The sequence below is a fragment of the Protopterus annectens genome, chromosome 13.part0 (genome assembly GCF_019279795.1).
Source record: "Protopterus annectens isolate FY-2018-M chromosome 13.part0, PAN1.0, whole genome shotgun sequence".
NCBI classification, from domain to species: domain Eukaryota; kingdom Metazoa; phylum Chordata; order Ceratodontiformes; family Protopteridae; genus Protopterus; species Protopterus annectens.
In genome coordinates, this window is record NC_056747.1 from 321,004,802 (window position 1) to 321,012,506 (window position 7,705).

The window sequence follows — 7,705 nt, forward strand, 5'->3', positions numbered from 1 at the left end:
ACTTTTAGGCACCGATCTGGGGCTGTTTAATGGCTTACTCAGTCACACAGCAGATAGATGGAGTTTAAGGGGATCACAACCAGGTATGAATGATGTAATTTACTACCTAATGTGCTCTACCACGATGCTGGCTTAATGTTTTAGATGACTAAGTGGTGAAAAATATTTCACAAAAACTCAGATTTTCAGAAATATGTATTTCTTCATAAAGAAACTGCATGTGCTGTTGTGTTCTGGTTATTTGTGCTGTTGCATGTCTGGATTTTTTCTGTATGTATTTTTGTATTTGTATAATATCTTGAGACAGCAAAAGCAGGAAATAAAGATTAATGTGGCAAGACTGTGTCATCAGCCATCAATGACTTCAGGTGTGACTCAGAATTGTCCCTTATTGCAACCTGTTAGGTTTATGGTCTGGATACAAGCTGACAGTCAGAAGGGAAGCCCCAGGCCTATTAAAGTATGTCCTGCTTCACTGATGTTCACAGTACATTTAACTGGAAGCTAATTACAGTTATCAGTAGGTCAACGGTCATCCATTAGCTAGTTAGGCTAATAAGCCACATTACGACATAAGGGAATGTAATTAAGTGGCGAAGCAAGGTATATTTCTTCTTACAGAAACACACAGTAAGTGGCACCCCACAGTTTGAAAGTTTAAGGGATGGGTCTGTTGTGGAATACGCAATGAATGTTGTCACATTATAAGCTGACCCCAGTGTTCAGTATCTCGCCGTACATTTAATGAAGTGATGGTTTTAAATGAACATGGAATTTCTCATGGTATATGAGAATGTACCTTACAAACCATGTATTTCATTTATTTACAGAAATCTTTAAAAAGGTGAAACTCCTAGTGGTATAAAGTGTGACCTGATGTTTGCAGTGGACTTCTTCCTTGTCCCCTATGAGATCTGGTGACATCTAAGTACAAAAATGTGTGCCATTCCTTGCTTTTTGCTGTAGATAATTGATCTTTGAGATAGGAGTGCAGAGAATATCTCAAAATCTGATGTCTCAAATGCCAGACTACCACAGTTGATGGCTTTGAGGACCTACAGTGCACCCTGTTATTTGAATGTAGCAATTAAAAGGCCATCCTGTACTGCCTGTCATAGGTAAGAGATGTGAAGGTGTGCAGTATGTCCTGTTATCTGACAATATTTCCATGTTTTTAGAAGTTTTGTTCATCAGATCTGGTTTATGACAGTCAAATGCAATGATTTGCTTTGGAATAAGTAGTAGAAGGGATGTTTCTGGGAGTATCATGAATTAGGCTTTACTTGTATCCAGAAAAAGCAAATATTGTGAAAGCCATTTCTTGATAGAGACAAAGTTGCTTGCAGTTTCTCAGTATCTTTGCTTTTTTTTAGGAGCATAGCACTGTATTGTAGAATAATTTTAGCATTGAACAGTTATGGAGTCCCTTCTGCTCGTACATGTCATCAACAAAACCAGAGTATTATAATGGATGCGGGATTAAACCCAGTGATGCACCAAAGGGCAGAACAGGGGGGGAAAGGGTGGCATTTTGCTTGCTGAAACCAACTACAGAGATAAGGAAGTGGACTGATATATTTTGAGGCTAAAGCTGTGGCAAAGGTGGGGCAAACAGGGTAGCTACCTTAGGCAAAGGCTACTAGGGGGTACAATTGGCACTTTAGCTGCAAAATTGCCAATCATTCCCTGCAAGTTTTAATGGCAGTGATTTCAGCAGCCACAGTCGTCAGTCATGGATGCTTAAATGACTTTCAGGCAGTGTTTGTCTGCTGTTAGGAACTGTTATAAGCACCTGTGCTAGCTCCTTGCTCCAGAATGGTAACAGTGTTAGACACATTTTGACAAAGAGCTATGTTGAACTGCATGTAATATAACTAAATATAAGAAGACAAAAAATGCAAACAGTTAAAAAAAGAAAACAGATGGGAAAAGGGAGTAAAAAGTGTGCGGGTGAAAGGAGGTGGGGAGATGAAACATTAGGATAGGCTGAATAGAGGGGTGAAGAGAAGAGCTAGGGGGGCAGAGAGGCTTGGGCTGAAGAAAGGAAAAAAGTAGTTAATGAGAGCAGAGGAAAGAAAACCTTATTGTTCTGTCATACCAGAGAGAGGAATGTCAGGATTTCTCAGGCCACCTGACTTCAAAAAAGGCTTTTGAGATAGAATTGAATTCATTTTGGGTCAAAGTGGGGGACATGTCTTTGCCCTGCTCCTCTTAACTTACTAGAATCAGCTCTGAGATTGATGCACTTCAGGGAAAGGAGAATTTCCTTTGCGTTTGTCGTTTATTTATTTATTTGACATTTGTTAACTGGGATAGTCCAACTGGGTCGCACAGCCCATTTTCAGCAAAGGGCCTGGGAGAAAAACTCCACAATTTTTCATATGCATAGGTAAATTACAAAACTTACAAGCAAAACAATTGACACAAATTTACAGTGAATACATTGTAATGATATCTGTGCTAACACTTTGCACAAAACAATATGTCTGACAGGAATTTACAATGATACAGTGCTGCTGCTTCAGTGATATCTTTTTTACACAATACCATAACACATGTTGTGCTGTTAAGACCACCTCTTTGGTTAGTAAGTAGGATGATAGTTTCCAGTAAGTCATGTCATTTTATTTGAGTTATTTATACTGGCTTTTCATGGTTTGTAATTGTCTGATGAAGTTCTTTCATTTGGTTTGGATGAAAGCGTTTACTTTGATTGTATTAACCTGTCTTCGTTGATTCTTTGTGGATAAACTGTGGATGTACCTTTGTTGAACCTTGCCTTGAATCTTTTTTGATTATTGGTGAATATGTTAAATAGTAGGGGTCCTAGGATAGAGCCTTGGGTGACTCCAGTAGAGTTTAGTAGAAAGGAGAGAGTTGGTTCGACCATTTAACTGCTTGTTTCTGATTATGAAAGTAGCTTTGGAACCACTGAAGTACAGTGGAGGAGCAACCTAGGTTGGATAGTCTGTTAAGTAGTAAAGTGTGTCAAACTGTGTCCAACGCTTTTGAGAGGTCCTGAAATACTGCTGATACTAGGTGACCTTTGTCCCTGGCCTTGTTAATGGTGTTTCTGAAGGATAATAGTGCAGTGGATGTGCTATGATCTGGGCTGAAGCCATGCTGAGTTTGAGAGAGTAGGTTGTTTGTTAAAGATATTTCATTAATTGTTGGTGACTACACCTTTCCATGATTTTGGATAGAGGGGATAGTATTGATATTAGGTGGAAATTGGATATTTCTGTGGGGTGTCCTCCTTTATGAATAGGTGTTATGTGTGACAGTTTCCATATTGTAGGGCCTGTGGCTTCAGAGAGTGACCTCTTTATTAGGATGCTGACTAGATACACAACTGAGTCAGCAGCAAGTTTCAGGTATTGGGGTGAGAGATTGTTTGCTGATGCAGAGCAGGGTTTGAGCTTGAGTAGTAGCTTTTTTTTATTTTAGAGGTAGGTAGGAGCTGAAAAGTGAAATAATTGTTGGAGTTATTTTGTTGATTAATGGTATTGTCATGTGATTTATCTGTTGCTGGGGGGGGGGATTAAAGTATTGGTGTGTAGGTTTAGTTGGAGGTGTCCAGAGTTTTTAGAGGTGAGTAGGTCTGCTATGGATTTTATGAAGTGTTTGTTAAATTCCTCTGCAATTTGTGCTGGGGGGGCCACTGAGTGAGGGATAGTGGTCTTTGAGCATAAGTTGAGGAGGGTAGTTATAGAGTGCCAAAATGTTTGGGGAGAGTCGTATTTGCATTGAAGATGGAGGTTAGAGTAATAGGATTCTTTACATTTATTGATGAGTTTGGTTACTCTGTTGCATAGTGTTTTAAAGGCCTGGAGGGTTTGTTGGGTTCTGCATTGTTTCCATTTGTTCCATGATGTGTCTCTTTTCTTCATGAGGTCAGTGCAGTTAGTTGTTAACCATGAGTTTTTTGTTTTCTTTACTCCCTTTGTTTGTACAGGGGCCAGACTATCAATTGTTTTTAGAAAAGTAATACTGAAATATTATACGGCATCATTGAGAGGTAGTGATTTTAGGGGTGCCCAGTTTATTTTTAATAATAAATTGTTGAGTGTTTGTTGATTGAGTCTAGCAGTATTTCTAACCATTTTATGGTATGTTTTTTTTGGAAGGTGGGTGGTTGCTCTGAAGGCTGGAAGATGGCTGCTTAGTGAGATCAAGAGTGTACCTGAGGAGAAGTTGGTTGGGTGGGATACAAGGATCCAGTCTAGGGTGGTGTGACTAGTGAAGTCTTTGTTGTATCTTGTAGGCTCAGTGATTAGTTGTTTGAAGCCATACAGGTTTATATTTGTGTTGGGAGAGTTTGCAGTGATAGCTTGCCAGTTTATGTTCATATCACCTAGGATTATGGATTCTGGCTTGATGTTTTCTGTAGTCCATGACAGCATGTCGTCCAGGATTGGTACATTGTTTCCTGGTGGGATATAGACTGTTATAACAGATTTTTTTAGAGTTGTTAAGATTTAAGGTGGTTATTAATATTTTGGTGTTAAGGAATTTGGGTATACTGTGTGAGTATGGAGTTATGTCGAGTATGGACGGATATAGGAGTGCTATCCTTCCACCTTTCTTTTTAGGTCTGTCTAGTCTGTATATAGCATAGTTAAGGGGTATAATTTCATGGTCTATATTATAAAATCAAATGTTTAGCTTGTTGAACAGCTAAACGTCGATAAGCTAAACATCAAAACCTTAAAATTGCGAATGGCCAATACCGCAATTTTTTTCTTAGGGAAAAATTTGCTTGGCCGTCAGAAGCTTACACAAACCTTAAACTCTACGTGAGGGGCTTTGCCCCCCCCCCCCCCAACTGAATATACCAACTCCGAGACTGCTGTATATTCGGGAAAAGGACAACTTCCTGATAACAGCCAAGCACATTTTTTTCCTGAGAAGTGGCCGTTTGCCGTTTTACTCTTTCGCTCTTTAGCTGTCAACATTTAGGTGTTTAACAAGCTAAGTGTTCACTCACATAATATAGACCCTAATTTTAATATCTTTTATACAGGAGTGTTGCCAGGTTTCTGTTAAGGCTAACATGTCAGGTTTATTTTGTTCTATCCAAGCATGGAGAGAGGATATTTTATTCCATAAACTTCTTATGTTGATGGTAGATAGGTGTATGGTCTTGGAGTTAGCTTGTATATTTGGTCCAGGGTTTGGGTGTATGTCACCACTCTGTATTAATTTTAGTATTGGGTAAGTGTATTGTGGGTTGTATTTAGTTTTGTGGTTTGTATTCAGGTTAAGAAAAAGGAGTTTGATGTTGTTATTATTTTTTTTATTTTGGTACTGGAGTTGTAGGGGAAAGGAGAGTAAAATAGTTGAGGGCAGATATTGGAGTAATGACTTTGTTTTTGGAATATGTTTGTGGAGGATGTCGTTGTAGTGTAATTGGGTATGGCTGCTTTATTTGTAAGTGTTGTGGCTGAGCTAAGGAGTAATAGTGTTGTGAATTAAATAGAGGATGTGAGTAATATATTTTGTGAAATGTTGGACATAGTGGTGTATAGGAGGGAGGGTGGAGTATATTGAAGTATAGATTTTGTTCAGTTTAGCCTTTGAGGAGTAGATACTTTAGAGTTGTGCTGTTATTTTGGTGAGAAGTGGTCTGACATGTTGAGAGTTGATTGTGGGTGGGGTCTCTAGGCCTATAAGTTTTATGGAATGAGGGTGGATGGGTGGGATTGGGGGTTGGGTAGGGGAGCAGAGTGAGCCCGAGCATAGTGAGGGTGAATGGAGCGGGTTGAGCTGAGAAACAGATCCAGCAACCACACAAAAAAAAAAAACTAAGAGTGCCTTGCCCCAGGTCAGTAAGCATAATTTGTAAGGCTTTCTACTTTATTTGTACTTTGTTTTACTTTCTTTTTGAAATTCTTTGTTGTATTGTTTTGCTTAGTGATTTAGGCTTTTCAATAGGCTAATTTTTATTTATTGTGCCAGTTTCTTTTTCTCTTTGTGCTAAAGCAATGATCACTGCCAATTAGATTCCAAAAGTTTTGATACTTAGTTCAGGGAGAGGAAGATGGGGGTGGACTTTAACTAGATGCAAACCCAAAGTGTGCATGCCACTACCTTAGAATTTTAGAACATGCATTTAAAATATTTTAAAACAGTGCATCTCTTCTATCAATGACATCTGCAAAAGTATCTGTTGCACTCAATAGATATGACCAAAGTCCAACAATAGACAATAGGATCATCCATTAAAGACAAACTCGCTTTATAGATCAGTGGGATTGCTCGTATGTTGTATGTACACAATGGGCTAACTTATTTATTGATTTATTTATTTGTCATTTGTTAACCGGGTTAGTCCAGCTGAGCCTTTTGGGCCGTTTTCAGTGGAGACCTGAGGAGAAAAGCTCAGAAAATACAATAAACTTTACAGTAGTGATTACAGTGTTGCTGTAATACAGAAAATTAACAGAGATTAACAATATTCACACAGCAGAGAAAATACAAAATAGATACATAAAAATACAGAATAGATATATAATTTTTTTTTACAGTTACATTGCACTTGAAATATAGATGAAGATAAATCCTTGTGGATTTGAAAAATAGTGTTTTACCATTAGTATAATAGGCATTCTCCAGTCGCAAACCACTAATAGTTATTAAGAGAGGAAGTGAGTTTCTGGATGAATGTTACTGAAAGGGGGGTAGTTACCTGTGTAACACTTTGACAGGTTAAAAGGGGAGGTTATGTAATGAAACAGATACTTGAGTTCATGGAGGATGATGGTATGAGCAGATTCTGGAGTTCAAGGGGTAGTTTTTACCTTCGGCTTTGAAGAAGGGGGAGCTAAGGATGTTACGGATGTTTATGGGTAGTCTGTTTTGGGCTAAGGAGTGTGTATAAAAAGATAAGTGATCTCAAGTGTGTGTGTGTGTGTGTGTGTGTGTGTGTGTGTGTGTGTGTGTGTGTGTGTATGTGTGTGTGTGTGTGTGTGTGTGTGTGTGTGTGTGTGTGTGTGTGTGTGTGTGTGTGTGTGTGTGTGTGTGTGTGTGTCTATAAAGGAGTTTGCCTATGTTTTTTGTGAGGTTTGTAAATATCAAGTAGGTTATGGGCGAGCTGGAGTATCGTGAGGTACAAGTGAAGAGAGTGAGGGACAGGCCGAGGATTTGTTTAGTAGGAAGTGAGTATGCCGTAGCATGAGACAGGAGAAGGAACTGGGGGAATTCTAGCCATTGGAGTTGGTTTAGGCAAGACAATGATAAGATTTGTATGGTAGATTAGTGGTGAATCTGGCTATGTTGTTATAGGTTTGTTCCAGTTTGGACAGGAGGGATGTCTGGACATGAGTAAGGCTAGGGGAGGCATACAGAAGGGAAGGAAGGAGAACAGCTTGAGCAAGAGCTGATCTATTTTAAGGGCTAGAAACTTTTTGTTTGGTAGAGAAGGCCAATATTTTGGCTGTTTTTTATACTCTGTTGTATATAAATGTCATATTTTAGTTAGTCTTCAGTTATTGTTTATATTGTATTGTATAAGTAAATGACTTTCAGATTGCAATGCTATTTCACATCACCCTATAGTGGTGTACCCTGTTAGTCAAGTACCATGCTTTAGTTTTATTTCTGGAGATGTGTTTAGAAATGCCATGTAGTGGCTTTAAAGTCCAATGCCATGTCTGCTTTTACTACAGTATGCAAGGAAAGTCTCTGTAGATCTAAGCTCACCGGG

At 38.8% G+C, this 7,705-nt stretch overlaps 1 protein-coding gene across 2 annotated transcripts in view; it reads left to right on the forward strand.

Moving 5' to 3' along the window:
• Positions 1 to 7,705, forward strand: part of SEMA6B (semaphorin 6B) — a 1,264,941-nt gene that overhangs the window by 1,118,393 nt on the left and 138,843 nt on the right. The gene's annotated exons all lie outside the window — the stretch shown is intronic.